Here is an 18,524-nt window from a genome sequence, read left to right as displayed (position 1 = left end):
GTCATGTGCTGTTTGGGGAGTGTTTTTTGGAAGGGCCATCCTGCGTGACACTGCAGTGCCACTCCTAGATGGGCCAGGTGTTTGTGTCGGCCACTAGGGTCGCTTAGCTTACTCACACAGCTACCTCATTGCGCCTCTTTTTTTCTTTGCGTCATGTGCTGTTTGGGGAGTGTTTTTTGGAAGGGCCATCCTGCGTGACACTGCAGTGCCACTCCTAGATGGGCCAGGTGTTTGTGTCGGCCACTAGGGTTGCTTAGCTTACTCACACAGCTACCTCATTGCGCCTCTTTTTTTCTTTGCGTCATGTGCTGTTTGGGGAGTGTTTTTTGGAAGGGCCATCCTGCGTGACACTGCAGTGCCACTCCTAGATGGGCCAGGTGTTTGTGTCGGCCACTAGGGTCGCTTAGCTTACTCACACAGCTACCTCATTGCGCCTCTTTTTTTCTTTGCGTCATGTGCTGTTTGGGGAGTGTTTTTTGGAAGGGCCATCCTGCGTGACACTGCAGTGCCACTCCTAGATGGGCCAGGTGTTTGTGTCGGCCACTAGGGTCGCTTAGCTTAGTCATCCAGCGACCTCGGTGCAAATTTTAGGACTAAAAATAATATTGTGAGGTGTTCAGTGTTCAGAATAGACTGAAAATGAGTGGAAATTATGGTTTTTGAGGTTAATAATACTTTGGGATCAAAATGACCCCCAAATTCTATGATTTAAGCTGTTTTTTAGGGTTTTTTGAAAAAAAACACCTGAATCCAAAACACACCCGAATCCGACAAAAAAAATTTGGTGAGGTTTTGCCAAAACGCGGTCGAACCCAAAACACGGCCGCGGAACCGAACCCAAAACCAAAACACAAAACCCGAAAAATTTCAAGTGCACATCTCTACATGTCATGGTCAGTTGTTACAGTAATAACATGGGAAAGGTAAGTGATGCATAGAGAATGTTAAGTGGCCTTCTTTAGAAATGTGCGGTTCGGTTCTCCAAACAAACAAATCCACCCGGATCTTGTGAATCTGAACCATACCACAACCACGTCTGGATCTTCCTGTGATTCGGAATGAGGACTTTAAATTAGAATTTTGGGTTTTGGATTACAAACATTACATAATTTTAGCTATTTTTATCGATCTTTATCAACGAGTAGCGATTTTTTAAAACTGATTTATAACCAAATCAGAACCAAAACACAAGAGGGTGGTTTTGCCAAAAACCAAAACCTAATGAATTAGAACCAAAATCAAAATGTGGGGGTCCGCGCATATCTTTAGTCTTATAATAATAATAATAATAATAATAATAATTTTATTTATATAGCGCTCTTTCTCCAATAGAACTCAAGGCGCTTAACAGAAACATAGCATAAAATAGTACAGAAAATAATGAAGTACAGAACAGCTTTTCATAAAATACAGAAGCATGTAGATACTAAAGGGACATTATGGAAATGCTTGAGTAAACAGGAAAGTCTTGAGTCTACTTTTGAAGGATTCTATAGTTGGGGCCTCTCGCACTGTGCGGGGAAGTGAGTTCCATAGAGTCGGAGCCGCATGACTAAAAGCTCGATCCCCAGATGAATTACGGGAGATTCTAGGTACTGCTAAAAGTCCTTCATCTATAGATCACAGTAATCGCGTGGGGCAGTATGGGGTCAGTAGCTGCTTCAGGTACCTTGGGCACTGGTCATGTATAGTAAGCCAATCTTGAAGATGACAAAGATAGGAAACCTCCACATAAAATAGCGCACACAGAGGATACTTATATGGTTTGTTAGATCAGTCTCCCAATGGTCTTTCAAAGGATTTATAACCTCAAAAGGAGACAGAAATACAATATAGTGTTATATCTTTATAACATTTCTTATAGATCTTTATGAGGACACTCGTACCCTTGGGTTTGTCTACCAGGTTAGTGATAGATCAAAAAGCACATCTGAGACTCAGGATTATTCCATAGAGTTCCTTCTCTTAATGAACCTTTCTTCAGAACCTTCCGACAATAACTCCTCCGGGTTTCACATGCCATAGTGTAAAACCATAACATTTATTTAGACAAACAAGAATAAAAATTAGCCTCCCACCCTTATAAGTGGTCTACTAACAACAAGTAGACAAAACAGCTTTAAAAATTGGCCAAGTTGTTAAAACTGCAAACACAGGACTCCTACCAGATAGAATGGTCTACCATATAGAGTAGACTTTATCACAGGATTACTGGAAAGACCCCAGGCGTCCCTGGAAAACAGTCCCTCGTCCTGGGTGGTGATCCTTAGTTTGCAGTGCCCCTCCTCATCAACGCGTTTCAATACACAAAGGTATCTTTATCAAGGTGTGTGGAGGACAGACATCCCAGGGAATTTATACCCCTCTCATAAACCTCATGTTATCCCTAAAACTAGACATAGATCTTCTAACCTTTCCCTATTCCTATATCCATAATGCATAGAACCCTTCATCAAAAGTCCATTCCGGGTCATCCAAAAGATCTTGATTTCCCACCCTCCATCCTCCGATAAATGGAAGCCTCTTCATTAACCAGAAGTCACGCCCCGCAACTCCTGCGACGTCACGTCCGGAACGGAAGTGAGTCGCGCATCCAAAGGAGTATTCCCCGCTTCTATCATCTCAATCACTATAGTTCCACCTCACAACCATGGTATTCGGTGAGGGCGGATAAGGCTCTTATGTATTTTTGGTAATACATATATGGTTGGAACAACCGGATCTTCAGTGAACAAAAATTTAGATTCAGCATCAGTAAGTACACCCTTTTTATTATATTTTTCTATAAGTTCCTTAATTTGAAGTGATATTTTCTTTGTAGGGTTGCCTCTCATTTTCCTATATGTAGTTTCATCCCCTAATTGTCTATAAATCTCCTCCTCGTATGTCTTTTTATCTAGCAAAACTACTCCCCCCCTTTGTCCGTGGGTTTAATAATTAACTCAGTATTTCCTCTCAATGTTTTCAATGCCTTTCTTTCTTTAAAAGGTAAATTATGGGAAATGTGTGAATTTTGTAATTTTCCTAAATCTTTATTGACCAGTGCATTATAAGTTTCCAAAAAAATTCCTTTAAGATAGGTAGGATAAAAGATGGACTTGGGTCTTTTTTCCTTTTTTTTCTATGAGATACATGGATTCTTTTTCTCATAAAAAATTGCTTTTTTTGTATATATGAATTTTATGTTCTATTTACATTGACAAATTGCAAAAAAGTTCTTGTGGTAACATGTTGTTTATTAATTTAAGGATCATTCAATTACAATCATCCCGTTTTGACATTTCTGAAAAATCGTGTATATGGACCTCGCTTTCCTGTTTAAATATTGTACCATTCATCGCATCTACCATATGGAGGTGAATACCATCGGTGACTGGTTGTGAGGTGGAACTATAGTGATTGAGCTGATAGAAGCGGGGAATACTCCTTTGGACGAGCGACTCACTTCCGGTCCGGACGTGACATCGCGGGAGTTGCGGGACGTAACTTCCGGTTAATGACGCGGCTTCCATTTACTGGAGGATGGAGGGCGGGAAATCAAGATCTTTTTGATGACCCGGAATGGACTTTTGATGAAGGGTTCTATGCATTATGGATATAGGAATAGGGTAGGGTTAGAAGATCTATGTCTAGTTTTAGGGATAACATGACGTTTATGAGAGGGGTATAAATTCCCTGGGATGTATGTCCTCCACACACCTTGATAAAGATACCAACGCGTTTCAATACACAAAGTTGAGGAGGGGCACTGCAAACTAAGGATCACCACCCAGGATGAGGGACTGTTTTCCAGGGACGCCTGAGGTCTTTCCAGTAATCCTGTGATAAAGTCTACTCTATATGGTAGACCATTCTATCTGGTAGGAGTCCTGTGTTTGCAGTTTTAACAACTTGGCCAATTTTTAAAGCTGTTTTGTCTACTTGTTGTTAGTAAACCACCTATAAGGGTGGGAGGTTAATTTTTATTCTTGTTTGTGAAAATAAATGTTATGGTTTTACACTATGGCGGTGATTTTTTGTATTCACATGTGAAACCCGGAGGAGTTATTGTCGGAAGGTTCTGAAGGAAGGATCATTAAGAGAAGGAACTCTATGGAATAATCCTGAGTCTCATATGTGCTTTTGATCTATCACTAACCTGGTAGACAAACCCAAGGGTACGAGTTTCCTCATAAAGATCTATAAGAAATGTTATAAAGATATAACACTATATTGTATTTCTGTCTCCTTTTGAGGTTATAAATCCTTTAAAAGACCATTGGGAGACTGATCTAACAAACCATATAAGTATCCTCTGTGTGCGCTATTTTATGTGGAGGTTTCCTATCTTTGTCTGTTTGAATTTGTGAAGTGTTGGTGGAACTTAATTTCCTTCACTAAGAATAGCAGCCATGTGTGCGCAATTGTGATTTTCTGCTTTTATTTGTCCAATCTTGAAGATGATTCACCATTTTACAGGCAGCCAGTGAAGGGAGTAGAGTATGGGTGTTATGTGGCTAGAACGGGGCTGGTCGGTTAACAGCCTGGCAGCTGTGTTTTGCACCAGCTGTAAGTGGTGCAATTCTTTTGCTGGGAGACCAAGGTAGAGGGCATTACAGTAGTCTAATCGAGATGATACAAATGCATGTATGACTTTTGGCAGATAATCTGAGGGAATTAAGTGCTTGATTCTGACTATGTTCCTAGGTGAAAGAATGAGGATTTGATTGTGGCTGATATCTACTGTTTACGTGTCAAGCCACCATCCAGGATGACGGCAAGATTCCGCACACGATCAGTGGTTTGTAATTCTGAATCCGAGTGTAAGTCCAGTTCGTTGGCTATACTGCAGTTTTGTCCTTTGATGTTGCGGTCCTATCATAAGGACCTCTGTTTTATCTGGGTTCAGTCGCAGCCAATTGGCACTCATCCACTCCTGGAGCTTGGCTAGACAGTAATTTAGGGTTGCTATTGGGTTATCAGTGCCCGGAGCAAAGGACAAGTACAGCTGTGTATCATCGGCAGCCAAAAAGATGCATTCTGATCTGCAAATGGGTGACTCGTATTTATTTTCAGGCAGTCAGGGGTCTATTAATGAAGCAGTGAAAAGGTCTTCTTAATCGTTCATGGGAATGGATCCCTCCTATAGATCTTAGATATAACCCAGTCATTTACAAGCTCATCTATAGATTTTCTTCCTGGTTCTGGTTTTGTGAGTGTATTATTACTATTATTATTATCCAGTATATAAGGAGCATCAAAAATATATAAAGCACTGTACATTATGTGAGAGGACACTACATACTCAAAACATATTAAAGGGAGAAAGGGAACAAATAGTATTGCTTAAGAACTTATAATCTACACGGTATAGGGGGATCAGCAAGCTGTATGGTATGTGCAGGCTGAAACTATCGAAAATGCAAACTGTGACGGAGGGTGGTGGACTCCACATTGGAAGAGCCAACCTTAAGGAGCACTGCAGATTTGCATTTGATCAAGTATGAGCATTATGGGCTAGAGACAGATTTGCACACAACTGCTGCCTCACATAGGGGTCTATTCATGAGGCAGTGGAAAGTGTGGAGAAGTGAGCCAGTGAAGAAGTTGCCCATGGCAACCAATCAGCATTGAAGTAGCATTTATAGTTTGCATACTATACAATTGTACGGAGCAGTTGATTGGTTGCCATGGGCAACTTCTCCACAGGCTCACTTCTCCACTCTTTTCACTGCTTCATGAATAGACCTCTGAGTCACCCATTTGCAGATCAGAATGCATCTATTTGGCTGCATGCCCCCTATCCATCCACTAGGATTCACAGCAGTCATCACTATCAGGACGGACATACACCAGCCTATACTTGACCCATCTGAAGTCAGGATCTCTGCGTATGCACAACTCTTCATGATTCTTAATTAGCATGCCTATGGCACTCTCTCAGTAAACATAGCTTACAGTTGTGCTCATAAGTTTACATACCTTAGCAGAATTTGTGATTTTCTGGCCATTTGTCAGAGAATATGAATGATAACTCACAAACTTTTCTTTCACTCATGGTTAGTGGTTGGGTGAAGCCATTTATTGTCAAACAACTGTGTTTACTCTTTTTAAATCATAATGACAACAGAAACTACCCAAATGACCCTGATCAAAAGTTTACATACCCCAGTTCTTAATACCGTGTATTGCCCCCTTTAACATCAATGACAGCTTGAAGTCTTTTGTGGTAGTTGTGGATGGGGCTCTTTATTTTCTTAGCAAAAATCCTCCAGTTCCTGTAAATTCTTGGGCTGTCTTGCATGAACTGCACGTTTGAGATCTCCCCAGAGTGGCTCAATGATATTGAGGTCAGGAGACTGAGATGGCTAATCCAGAACCTTCATTTTATTCTACTGTAGCCAATGACAGGTCGACTTGGCCTTGTGTTTTGGATCATTGTCATGTTGGAACATTCAAGTACGTCCCATGCGCAGCTTCCGGGCTGATGAGTGCAAATTTTCCTCTAGTATTATCTGATAACATGCTGCATTCATCTTGCCATCAATTTCGACCAAGTTTCCAGTGCCTTTGTAGCTCACACATCCCCAAAACATCAGCGATCCACCTCCGTGTTTCACAGCAGGAATGGTGTACCTTTCATCATAGGCCTTGTTGACTCCTCTCCAAATGTAACGTTTATGGTTGTGGCCAAAAAGTTAAATTTTGGTCTCATCACTCCAAATGACTTTGTTCCAGAAGTTTTGAGGCTTGTCTCTCTGCTGTTTGGAGTATTGTGGCTTTGTGCTTTGTGGCATTTGCGTAATAATGGCTTTCTTCTGGCGACTCGACCATGCAGCCCATTTTTCTTCAAATGCCTCCTTATTGTGCATCTTGAAACAACCACACACTTTTTTTCAGAGAGTCCTGTATTTCAGCTGAAGTTATTCGTGGATTTTTCTTTGCATCCCGAACAATTTTCCTGGCAGTTGTGGCTGAAATTTTTGTTGGTCTATCTGACCGTGATTTGGTTTCCACAGAATCCCTCATATTTCACTTCTTAATTAGAGTTTGAACACTGCTGATTGGCATTCTCAATTGTTTGGATATCTTTTTATATCCCTTTCCTGTTATATACAGTTCAATTGCCGTTTCCTGCAGATCCTTTGACAATTCTTTTGCTTTCCCCATGACTCAGAATCCAGACACGTCAGTGCAGCACTGGATGAAAGATGCAAGGGTCTTTCAGGAGTCCAGAAACTCACTGACGTTTTATACACACACTGATTACAAGCAAACAGATCACAGGTGAGGATGGTTACCTTTAGTAGCCATTCAAACCCGTTTGTGTCAACTTGTGTGCATGTTATCAGGCCAAAATCTCCAGGGTATCTAAACTTTTGATCGGGGTCATTTGGGTAGTTTCTGTTGTCATTATGATTTAAAAAGAGTAAACACAGTTGTTTGACAATAAATGGCTTCACCCAACCACTAACCATGAGTGAAAGAAAGGATTGTGAGTTATCATTCATATTCTCTGACAAATGGCCAGAAAATCACAAATTCTGCTAAGGTATGTAAACTTGTGAGCACAACTGTATGTTTGAATGCCCCATTGCCACCCAGTTAGGCCCATTTAGCCGCATGTGACTGACATACGTACCTCCCTGACCCACAGATGTGTATGTTTGGCTACGAAATATGCGCGGTTGTTAAGATGATAAGATCTGCCGGCAAATCGGACTTGCATGCAACTATTAATCAGCCCCGATGAGTATGATGAGGTGCATAAGTAGAATGGGGAGAATCTGTAATGGCTCTATGGGTTAGGGATAATACTTTGAATACTTTGTGATACTTAGAGGTACAGTACAGTAGATGGAGATGGTACAAGGACTGGCTAAATGGCTAGCTACTGTAGCTAAGGCAGTGGCATTCAAAAGCAGGGACAGTCTATGAAAGAGGAGAAGCACTAACAGAGACTTACAGTCCTGAAGCCAAAATGTCAGAAAAGTGCAAGGTAGTGTGTAGTTAATGGTGAAAATGTAAGATGGAACACACCAACAGAGATGGTAATATATTCCCACTACCAGTATGCTTTGAGCATCTTGTGGAAACCCCACACAGCTAGGGCCCAGGATGCACTCTAACCCATGACCTGAGCACTGCTGTGAGGCAGCAATGCTAACCACTGTGACAGTGTTCCCACAATGTGAGCATGGTAAGTAGTAATGATAATCATGGTATTGTCAGTAAATGGCATAATAGCCACCACAATAAAGAGGAAGGCTAGCCAGTTCTGGTAGACTAGTATAATGGACCCGACACCTCAGTCTCCGTCTCCCACAACCCCCCCCCCCCCCTCCCCTCACCCACTCGACTTACCCATCTCTCTTTCCTGTCCCCCCAGGCCTGGCAACAGAAATCTTGGGGCCCATACAGTAATATCTGCTAGGCCCTTTCAGATTATTTATATATATATGTGTGTGTGTGTGTGTGTGTGTGTGTGTGTGTGTGTGTGTGTGTAAAAAAGCAAATGAGGGGTGCAAAGTATCAGTAAAATAATACAGCACTTGTTTTAATTGTAGTATAAATATACATACATTGTAGTTTCAATAAAACGGCTCAGTAGGTCACCATCGGTGGCTCCGGAGAGCGTCCGAAACGGGAAACCTCCTGCCGGCAAATTCACCGCTCGCGGCTTGAAGCTCAAGCAGAGTCAGGACAGCACTTGTGACGTCAGCACGTCTAGTTTTGTCGTTACCTGTCCTGCGGGTGACTGGCAGGTAGCACTTCCAATAGAACTGCATCTGGCTCACTGACTCTGAGCTGAGGCAGATTTTAAAGGGGAGCTACAGTCCCGCAGCCCATCGGTCAAATCTGCCACTGGTTGCAAATCCGCCACTGGTTGAGACATGCACCCATATTTTCCTGTATATGTATTGAAAAAATGGGATAGATCTTCTACAAATATTATGTATCAGATGAAATGTCAGTTCTATTATACAAGATGCTAAGAAGGGAATAAATTGGGGAGCATTGCAATACAATTTCAGTGGGGATCTGTGCAATGAAAGCAGATTACATAGGGGGTAATTCCAAGTTGATCGCAGCAGGAAATTTTTTAGCAGTTGGGCAAAACCATGTGCACTGCAGGGGGGGGGGGGGCAGATATAACATGTGTAGAGAGCGTTAGATTTGGGTGGGTTATTTTGTTTCTGTGCAGGGTAAATACTGGCTGCTTTATGTTTACACTGCAATTTAGATTGCAGATTGAACTCACCACACCCAAATCTAAAGGGCCCTACTCACTTGGCGATGTGCCGCCGAGGTGCCCGACGGCCGATACGGCCGACGAGCAACCCGGCGGCGGGGGGGCAGTGACGGGGGGAGTGAAGTTTCTTCACTCCCCACGTCACCCGGCTGCATTGAAGTGCAGGCAAATATGGACGAGATCGTCCATATTGGCCTGCATGCACAGCCGACGGGAGATCAGCGATGAACGAGCGCGGGGACGCGCATCGTTCATCGCTTAAGTCTCCACACTGAAAGATATGAACGAGTTCTCGTTCATTTATGAACGAGATCGTTCATATCTTTCAGAATATCGCCAAGTGTGTAGGGCCTATTACTCTCTCTGCACATGTTATATCTGCCTCCCCTGCAGTGCACATGGTTTTGCCCATGTGCACTGCTGGGATCAACTTGGAATTACCCCCATAGGGTATAGGGAATGAGGAAACTAGAGCACCTGTAGGAAGCTTACTTAATCATGGGGGGAGCATATTAAAGCTATTCACGTGCACTTAGGGCAGAATAGAATCCTTGTCCCCAGCACTGCGAGGCAGCACTGCTTACATAGTGTCATCCCTGGTAGAGCAGCTACAAGCTCTGCGAACCAGCCTGGTTTTAGTATAATTCTAGTATATAGTTTCTGTTGAAAATATATGTCAATAGTCAAGTGTTGACTGCATCACAATAAAAAAAGGAAATAGTACCTAATTATATGAAATAGTAAATAAATAAATTAATTAATTAATTAATCTATAGAAATGTCAGGAAATTAATAGTCCCCAAACACACTGAAAAACATGAGCTATGAAAATCTGAATAATACAATATATGAGCGCCTCTAATTATAGTGTAGAGATACTGTACACTAAAGTCCAATTGCAAAGACTACATATAACATTTCTGGATCTCCATGCAAAGTTCCCTCCGTTATATACAGTATTTTATCTGCCTGACAGGAAGAAGTTATTTACTTTAGATATTTGAATGTAGGACGCAAGATAAATTAAAGGAACATTTATTATATGAGCAAGCGAGCGGCTAAATCTCTCTGCACATAAAAGAGCTGCTGCCACATTGACTCATGTTTTATTCAGTCTCTTTAAAAATTAAAACATTTCTAAGCACATTTACATTAAAAAGAGTAGGCCTTCGCTAGAGTGACTACAAGGAGCCCAGGCATTTTACATTCGGTTAACCAAAAATGCTCCACTCAAAGTTTATATGGTGAATAATTTAGTAAAAATGAAAATAGGATTTTGGTTACCTACCGGTAAATCCTTTTCTCGCATCCGTAGAGGATGCCGGGGTCCACATTAGTACCATGGGGTATAGACGGGTCCACCAGGAGCCATTGGCACTTTAAGAGTTTGAGAGTGTGGGCTGGCTCCTCCCCCTATGCCCGTCCTACCAGACTCAGGGGGTCATTCCGAGTTGATCGCTCGCTAGCAGTTTTTAGCAGTCGTGCAAACGCTAAGCCGCCGCCCTCTGGGAGTGTATTTTAGATTAGCAGAAGTGCGAACGAAAGGATCGCAGAGCGACTATAAAAAAAAATTGTGCAGTTTCAGAGTAGCTCCAGACCTACTCCTAGCTTGCAATCACTTCAGACTGTTTAGTTCCAGATTTGACGTCACAAACACGCCCTGCGTTCGCCCAGCCACGCCTGCAATTTTCCTGGCACGCCTGCGTTTTTTCGAACACTCCCTGAAAACGGTCAGTTGACACCCAGAAACGCCCCTTTCCTGTCAATCACTCTGCGGCTGCCATTGCGACTGACAAGCTTCGCTAGACCTTGTGTAAAAATACTTTGCCCGGTGTGAAAGTACGCCGCACGTGTGCACTGCGCCGCATACACATGCGCAGAAGTGCCTTTCTTTGCATCATTGCTGCGCAGCGAACATTTTTAGCTAGCGATCAACCCGGAATGACCCCCTCAGTCTAGAAACTGTGTTCGAGGAGACGGACATCTTCGAGAGAAGGATTCAACACAGATAGCAGCGAGATTCACACCAGCTCACACATACTAGGCACATCAAGCTAACTAGCTTGAAACACTCAGCAACTGCTGAAACATTACTTACCAAGTAACAATGCAGTACATAACTAAACCAATGAAGTACTGAACCAGATAACGGTTGCAGGAAAACGAAGCGCTGGGCGGGTGCCCAGCATCGTCTACAGACTATGAGAAAAGGATTTACCGGTAGGTAACCAAAATCCTATTTTCTCTTACGTCCTAGAGGATGCTGGGGTCCACATTAGTACCATGGGGATGTACCAAAGCTCCCAGAATGGGAGGAAGAGAGCGGAAGCTCCTGAAGAACTGATTGACTGAACTTCAGATCATCAGAGGCCAAAGTATCAAACTTGTAAAACTTTGCAAACATGTTCGACCCAGACCAAGTTGCAGCTCGGCAAAGTTGCACTGCCGAGACACCCCGGGCAGCCACCCAGGAAGACCCCACCTTACGAGTAGAGTGGGCCTTAACAGATTTTGGACACGACAGTCCTGCCGTAGAATAAGCATGCTGGATAGTGAACCTAATCCAGTGAGAAATAGTCTGCTTAGAAGCAGGACACCCAATTTTCTTGGGATCATATAGTACAAACAGAAAGTCAGAATTTCTGTGACGAGAAGTTCTCTTCACATATATCCTCAGAGCCCTCACAACATCCAAGGACTTTTATGTAATTGAGGAGTCAGTAGCCACTGGCACCACAATAGGTTGGTTGATATGAAATGCCAACACAACCTACGGAAGAAACTGCTGACGTTTCCAGAGCTCAGCTCTATCTTCGTGGAAGATCAAGTAGGGGCTTTTACAGGATAAAGCCCCCAATTCGGACAGACGTGCAGCAGAAGCTAAGACCAACAACGTGACAGCCTTTCATGTAAGAAATTTGACCTCAACCTCCTGTAGAGGCTCAAACCAATCCTACTGGAGGAACTGCAACACCAAGTTAAGGTCCCAAGGCACCGTAGGTGGTACAAAGGGAGGTTGGATGTGCAGAACTCCCTTCAAAAAGGTCTGAACCTCAGGGAGGGCAGCCAATTGTTTCTGGAAGAAAATGGATAGGGCCAAAATCTGGACCTTCACAGATCCCAACCTCAGGCCCATATCCACACCTGTTTGCAGGAAGAGGAGAAAACGTCCGAGTTGAAACTCCACCATAGGAAACTTCTTGGATTCACACCAAGAGACATATTTCTTCCAGTATCAGGGTAGGAATGGCCTTCTTCAGAATGCCCTTCCGAGCAAGTATCAGGCGCTCAACCTCCATGCCGTCAAACGTAGCCGCGGTAAGTATTGATAGGCGAACGGCCCCTGCTGCAGCAGGTCCTCCCGAAGAGGAAGAGGCCTCGGCTCTTCCTGCAAGAGATTCAGAAGGTCCATGTACCAAGCCCGCCTTGGCCAATCTGGAGCAATGAGGATTGCTTGAACTGTTGTTCTCCTTACGAGCTTTAGAACTCTTGGAATGAGTGGTGGAAACACGTACACTGACTGGAACACCCACAGAGACACCAGGGCGTCCACTGCCACTGCTTGTGGGTCCCTCGACCTGGAACAATAGCGTTGAAGCTTCTTGTTGAGACGAGAGGCCATCATGTCTATTTGGGGTAATCCCCAAAGGTCTGTTATGTCTTTGAACACCTCCGGATGGAGACCCCACTCCCCCGGATGGAGATCGTGTCAGCTTCCCAGTTGTCTACTCCCGGAATGAAGATTGCTGACAGCGCCAACGTGTGTTTTTCTGCCCAATGGAGGATTCTTGTTACCTCCGCCATGGCAGCTATGCTCTTCATTCTGCCCTGTCGGTTTATGTAAGCCACTGTTGTTACGTTGTCCGACTGCATTTGAATGGCCTGATTTCTTAGAAGATGGGCCACCTGAAGAATACCGTTGTATACGGCTCTTAAATCCAGAATGTTGATTGGAAGGCCGACTTCCAGAATTGACCACATTCCTTGGAAGGTCTCCCCTTGAGTGACTGTGCCCCAGCCCCGGAGGCTTGCATCCGTGGTTAGAAGGATCCAGTCCTAAATCCTGAACCTGGTGCCCTCCAGAAGGTGAGGTAATTGTAGCCACCAGAGGCGCGAAATCCTGGCCTTCGGCGACAGACGTATTCTCTGGTGCATGTGGAGATGAGATCCTGACCACTTGTCCAGGAGATCCAGTTGGAAGGCCCGAACGTGGAACCTCCCGTACTGGAGAGCCTCGTAAGAGGCCACCATCTTCCCCAACAGGTGAATGCATTGATGAACCGACACCCAGGCTGCTTTAGGACATCCCGGACCGTTCTTTGTATCACCAACGCCTTCTCCTGCGGAAGAAACACCCTCTGCACTTCTGTGTCTAGGATCATTCCCAGAAAGGACAACCTCTGGGTTGGTGCCAAATGTGACTTTGGAAGGTTCAGAATCCAACTGTGGATCCTGAGGAGGTGTGTCGTGAGAACAATGGACTGCAGCAACTTCTCCTTGGACGACGCCTTTATCAGCAGATCGTCCAGCTGTGGAATGATGTTCACCCCCTGTTTGCGGTGGAGAATCATCATCTCTGCCATTACCTTGGTAAACACCCTCGGTGCTGTGGAGAGGCCGAATGGCAGGGCCTGGAACTGGAAATGACAGTCCAGTAATGCGAAACGGAGATAAGCCTGATGCGGCAGCCAGATCAGAATGTGAAAGTACGCATCCTTGATATCCAGGGATACCAGGAATTCCTCCTCTTCCAGACCTGATATCACCGCCTTTAGAGACTCCATTTTGAACTTGAACTCCCTTAGAAAGGGGTTCAACGATTTTAGGTTCAGAATGGGTCTGACCGAACCATCCGGTTTCGGTACCACGAAATGGTTCGAATAGTAACCTGTGGTTTGCGAATGAGAAGGAACTGGCACAATGACCTGTGCCTCCACCAACTTTTGGACAGCTTCCTGTAGGACAGTGCTGTCTGCCAACCGAGCTGGTAAGCCTGATTTGAAAAAACGACGAGGAGGGAGACTTTGAAATTCCAGCCTGGATACCTGGGATACAATATCTATCTCCCAGGGATCCAGGCCGGACGATACCCAGACGTGACTGAATTGTCTGAGTCTCGCTCCCACTGGCCCCACCTCCAGGCCGCGTGGTCCACCGTCATGCGGAGGACTTTGGCGTACCTGAAGCAGGCTTTTGTTCCTGGGAACCTGCAGCGGCAGGTTTCTTGGACTTAACTTGACCTCCCCTAAAGAAGGTATTGGACGGTCTGGCCTTTCTAGGCTTGTTAGGCCGAAAGGACTGTGTTGCTGATGAAGAGAAGGATTTCTTCAGAGCAGGTGCAGCTGAGGGAAGAAACTGAGATTTACCCGCTGTAGCTTCCCCAAAGAGAGCCTGACCTGTATAGGGTAGGGACTTCACACTCTTTCTGGATTCCATGTCGGCCGACCACTGGCGCAGCCACAGCCCCCGACAAGCTGAAACAGACATGGAAGAGATTCCCGCAACTATGGAACCCAGGTCTTTCATGGATTTTACCATAAAACCTGCTGAATCGTGAATGTTGCGTAAAAATAATTCAACATCACCCTTATCCATTGTATCCAAATTCTCTAGTAAGGTAGCCGACCACTTTACTATCGCCTTTGCAATCCATGCACTAGCAATAGTAGGACGTAATATGGCCCCTGAAGCAGTGTACATTGATTTAAGTGTGTTAGCAATTTTTCGATCAGTCGGCTCCTTTAAGGCGGTAGATCCTGGAACAGGTAAAACCACCTTTTTAGAGAGTCTGGACACAGATGCGTCAACAATCGGCGGATTTTCCCATTTTTTCCTATCCTCACGGAAAGGAAATGCCACCTGTACCCTTTTAGGGATCTGGATTTTTTTCTCAGGGTTTTCCCATGCTTTCTCAAATATAGCATTCAATTCCTTTGACGCAGGGAAGGTTAGCGAAGCTTTTTTATTTTCAGTGAAAAAAGTCTCCTCAACCTGCTCCGGTGTAGCATTATTTATATGTAACACATTCCTGATAGCCTCTATCATCAATTGCACCCTCTTTGCAAGAGATGCAGACCCCAGCAACATATCCCCATCACCGTCTGTGGTGTCAGAATCGGTATCCGCGTCATCCTGCGTGACATGTACAAGCACACGTTTGTGGGGGTATATAGCGGAGCATCCCGAGGTACCAGAATCGGGCCATACTGCCATAGAGTTCTGTAATACCTGGGTTGCAGATTCATTATTTGCAACCCTGTCAGAAATCTGAGAAATCCAAGATTTGATAGAGGAAAACCACTCAGGCTCCCTTGCTGGTATTTGTGCTAAACCAGTGCTATCCTGATTACTGGGTGGACAAATCCTCTGCAGCATATGACACAGTGTCCCTGGACATAGCTAAAGGAGACCACCAAACACTCCACACACACACAGGGGAGGGCAGGCAGAGTTTTCCCCCCAAGAATGGCAAGAGAGACACAGAGATTGGAGCCAACCCACACACAGCGCTTTTATACCAAAGGGAGACGCCTCTTCATCAGATTATACTGGCCTGAGGATTTAGTACTGGCTGAGATCCGGGGACCCTGACAGGCTTCTGCACCAGTGTAGGGTGTCGCGCTGGTTCAGGGCGCACCTCATAGCGCTGCTCCATGTACCGCTGAGCCATCCCCGGAGCGCAGTTAGTACTGCGCTCCTACCCTGATGCCACCATCTTCACACTGACCCCCCGCTTGCTAGGGGGGTCGGTGTCTCACTCACCACCGATTCTTCAGCTTTGCAAGGGGGTGGCGGCATGCTGCTGGGGCGAGCGGTCCCCTGTGGCGGAGAACGATCAGACCCCTCTGGAGCTCAGTGTCCAGTCAGCGGAGACAGTGGCTCAGACCCCACAGGGCGGACACTACTTCCCCCCTCAGTCCTTCGCTGCAGGGAGGCTGTTGCCAGCAGCCGCCCTGTAAAATAATAAACTCTTAAAATAACTTTTTTCCAGGAAAACTCAGGAGAGCTCCCCTAGCTGTGACCGGCTCCTCCGGGCACATTTTCTAAACTGAGTCTGGTAGGAGGGGCATAGGGGGAGGAGCCAGCCCACACTCTCAAACTCTTAAAGTGCCATTGGCTCCTGGTGGACCTGTCTATACCCCATGGTACTAATGTGGACCCCGGCATCCTCTAGGACATAAGAGAAAAGGGCTTTCAACAGGTAAGCATAAAAGAAGTTGCCAAAGGATCATGCACTGTGTCAAACAGAAAACCAATTATCATCTCTTTCATTAATAAACCCAAAGAGGGCCTCTTACAAACTCTTATATCATATTCTGATGGGGGGCGGACGATCTCTGAAGCTTTTTTAAAAGGGCAATCACTTACAAAGCATGGTTTTGCCTTGTAAGTGTTTGCCCCTTTAAAAAAATGTCCGAGATTGACCCGGCATCCCGAACATCCGGCGATCTCAGATTCCATTATATCCCGCTGCTCATGTTTAAAATGTATGAGATAGCAATTGCCATATTTACCATTCTTAGTGTTAGGGACAGGGGAGGGCTGACCAGATGGGGAAGATGTTGGTGCAGTTGGCCCAGCTTAACAGATACAGCAATATCTGGAACTATAATAACATTTCCTGATTTTATAATGAGTGCAGTTTAGAGTATTCCTATTACACAGAGTGCAGAGATCCCATTATTTTTGTGCATGTATACAGGTAGAGAGAGATTGTAGACATGCAGGTTCAACGGTAAGAGCGCTTTGGCGAAGTCCTGGTGACAAAACGCGTAGAGACGTGGCTTGGCGTGTTGATGCCCTCAGTTCAGGACAAGGAGTAAGATCATCTATGTCTGGATGGAAACTTTTCTAAAAGAAAATACTGTTATACCCCCCAACCCCCCAGCCTTTGTCACTACAACGTACATTAGGGGCAGTAGTGAGAGAGAAAGAGTGTGTCAGGGGGAGAGAGAGAGATAAAGAGAGAGAGGAGCAAGTTAGAGAGGGTGAGAGAGAGAGGGGGTTTTCTTGAAAAAAAAAGGGAATTAGAGAAAGAGAGAGACCGTATCAGGGAGAGAGAGAGAGAGAGAGAGAGAGAGAGAGAGAGAGAGAGAGAGAGAGAGGAGCCAGAGAGAGAGAGAGAGAGAGAGAGAGAAGGTTTTCGTGGAAAAAAAATGGAATTAGAGAGAGAGAGAGACAGTGTCAGGGAGAGAGAGGAAAGAGAGAGAGGGAGAAGGTGAAAACAGGAGAGACACTACTTGACTACAGCACAGGATGGGGGTGGAGGCATAGACGGACAGACAGACGGGGGCATGGGCAGACGGAGCACCATATGGGGGTATAGACGGATGGGCGGAAGGGGGCATAGATGGACGGATAGAGCAATAGAGCACCATATAGGGCTATAGATGGATGGACAGGAGGGGCATAGACAGACAAACTGATGAATAGAGCACCATATGGGGTATAGGCTAGAGATGAGTGGCTCTGGTTCTCAGAAAACTGGACCCACCCAAGCTTTGGGATACGAGTCCAGATACGAGTCCAGATCTGGCTTTCCTGCCAGATTAAAATTCCAAAACGAGGCAAAATGTCATCATTCTGCTGTTGGATTCTCGCGAGGTCTTATATTCCATATAAGTCCCGGTGATCCTCGCCATTTTCACTCCGGCTGTGGAGAGTGCACTGAACGGACATGCACCCTCTATAATATTATTATTATTATTATTATTATTATTAATTATTTATTTTTCTTCATTTTTTTATTTGTAATCACTGCTGAGGCACCAGGTGCAGAGCCCAGCAGTGTACTTACAGGAAGTTAGGAGGGAGTCAGAAGGTAAAGCTGCTTGTTCTACAGTTTCCTGAAGAATGGCTGCACCTGCAGAAGCTGACGGACGCGCACTGATTGTGCTTATACAGTGCCCCATCCTACAGGCGCAGCCATGCTTCCAGATTCTGGGGAACAAGCGGCTCCTCCCTGTAAGTATACTGCTGGGCTCTGAACCCAGCTTGGCAACAGTGAGTACAAATTAAAAAAATGAAGGAAAATATTTTTTTAGAGGGTGCAGTGAGAATGTCTTTGGGGCCCCCCCAAGCTGCCAGGCCCCATAGCAGTTGCATCCCCTGCACTCTCTATAGTTAGGCCACTGCTTATGGTGGATTAACTGCCAATGTTAATACGCATGAATTTTTTCAGTGCCTGTTCGTGATTGCTTTTAACAAATTGTTACACTTTTAATTCACTATGCGGTGCACCTATTTTCCTCTGTGGAAAATTGTTTTCCCATCTGGCGAAGACAACAGCTAT

Source organism: Pseudophryne corroboree, chromosome 5 (genome assembly GCF_028390025.1).
Source record: "Pseudophryne corroboree isolate aPseCor3 chromosome 5, aPseCor3.hap2, whole genome shotgun sequence".
NCBI lineage: Eukaryota > Metazoa > Chordata > Amphibia > Anura > Myobatrachidae > Pseudophryne > Pseudophryne corroboree.
The sequence above is the reverse complement of the archived record's forward strand: the minus strand, read 5'-3'. Positions refer to the sequence as shown.